This window comes from Sapajus apella, unplaced genomic scaffold (genome assembly GCF_009761245.1).
Source record: "Sapajus apella isolate SASKATOON/1434 unplaced genomic scaffold, GSC_monkey_1.0 scaffold9698, whole genome shotgun sequence".
NCBI classification, from domain to species: Eukaryota; Metazoa; Chordata; class Mammalia; order Primates; family Cebidae; genus Sapajus; species Sapajus apella.
The window spans coordinates 695-2,529 of NW_022446619.1; the positions used below are offsets into that span (position 1 = coordinate 695).

The 1,835-nt window shown below is 51.8% G+C and overlaps 1 long non-coding RNA gene across 1 annotated transcript; it reads right to left on the bottom strand.

The window, feature by feature from the left end:
* Positions 1-246: 246 nt before the first annotated feature.
* Positions 247-1,830, bottom strand: LOC116548318. Its single transcript, XR_004267395.1, has 3 exons — positions 1,810-1,830; positions 784-904; positions 247-330 (listed from the first exon to the last, which is right to left on the bottom strand). It is a non-coding gene; the product is annotated as an uncharacterized LOC116548318 (long non-coding RNA).
* Between the last annotated feature and the right edge of the window lie 5 nt (positions 1,831-1,835).

A 1,835-nucleotide genomic window follows, 5' to 3' on the forward strand; every position in this document is an offset into this window, starting at 1 on the left:
AAGCTTAAAGATAGTGCCTTTTAATATTAATTTATTTTAAATAATGCTTTATCTAAAAGAAATTAAAAGAAAAACAGGCTGGGTTTGGTGGCTCACCCTTGTAATCCTAGCACTTTGGGAGGCTGAGGCAGGAAGATCCCTTGAGCCCTTGAGTTCAAAACCAGCGTGCGGAACATAGGGAGACATTGTCTCTATTTAAAAATTAAAATTAGCTGGGCTGGTTGGCTCATACCTGTCATCCCAGTTCCTTCTGGATCTTCCTCTGTATTTCAGGCTTGGTCACAAGGTACATGAGGCTCCAGGAGATGGCTGTTGTGATTGTATCAAACCCTGGACCTTTCGTGTGAGGCAAGGAAGGAAGAAAGACAGAAACCAGGAAACCATCATTTCCCAAGTACCTACTATGTGAGTACCCAGCATTAGCTTTCTCTGGCCCTGGCCTGTGGGTTTCCTGAGGACAGAGGCTGAGTCTCTTCAACATAAACTTGAGATACAGGTTTCAGAATTAGCTGCCGGAATTCCAGGGGCTTAGACTTACARGCCAGATAACGCTTTATTGTTCAGATGGGGAAACTGAAGCCTAGGGGAGGAGAAGGACTTTGCTGCGTTTCCACCGAGAACCGCTGACATAGCCCAGGCTCAAACCCTGATCCCAGGCCAGGTCTCAGTACGTTGCACCATCTGGTGTAGGGTTGGTGGGTTGTTTGATAGACTGAGGGGCGGGGAAAGGCTGTGGGTCGACAGCAGGGAGTTTGGATGGAGGGGCAGGGTTCTGGCTCCTACCTGCTCCAAAGATGTCATTGACAAGGTTGACAATCTTCTGCTGGGGGATGAGGTCGCTGCTGGCTCCAGACCTCTTCTCGCTGTGCTTGAACAGGGCACCTGTGATGTCCTGGACACTGTTCTGAGGGGCACAAGCTTAGGGACACCCCTGACACTTCCAGGGTCAAAGGCTGAACCTTACTCCACTTCCCTGGCCTGTCCCTGGGGGCTGGGCACCCCCATCCCCCGGCTTGGTCTCTAGGTAGTGGGCTGCAGCTCGAACCAGGAGCCGGTAGCAGCCCTGGGTATGGCTTAAAGTGTCATTTCACGCCCCACTGACCCTTCTTCCCAACAACCCCAGGGGTCCGATTTCAAAGGAGAAAAAGATTAGTGTGAACACAGGGAAGTGACCCCAGAGCTGTTGGGGTTCAGGTTTCTGCAGAATGAAAGCTTTCTCCCTCATAGGCCCCCCACATTGCAGGGCTCTGCTAGGGCCTTGTTTCCAGGACGTTTTTCTTTTCTTTTCTTTCTTTTTTTTTTTTTTAGATGGAGTTTCACTCTTTCGCCCATCCTGGAGTGCAGTGGTGTGATCTCAGCTCACTGCAACTTCAGCCTTCCAGTTTCAAGTGATTCTCCTGCCTCAGCATCCTGAGTAGCTGGGATTACAGGCGCACACCACCACACCTGGCTAATTTTTGTAGTTTTGGTAGAGACTGGGTTTCACCATGTTGGCCAGGCTGGTCTTGAACTCCTGACCTCATGATCCACCCACCTCAGCGGGATTACAGGCGTGAGCCACCATGACTGGCCTACGAGGACTTTTTTCTGGGGGGGCTTTGAGGAGCCCTGAGAAGGGAACTTCAAGAATGAGGAAACCGAGGCCCAGAGAAAGGGAAGGATCAGCTCCAGGTCACACAGCTGGTCTGAGGTGTCCAGAGCCTTCCTAGGCCTTGGCAACACAGCAGCTGTGTGAACACGCTAGAGCTGGGAGGAGGGCCGCACCCAGGCCCTGCAAGGTGCCCCTCGCCACCTGCACCCTGGGCTCACCTTGTCAAAGTCCCGATAGTGTTCCT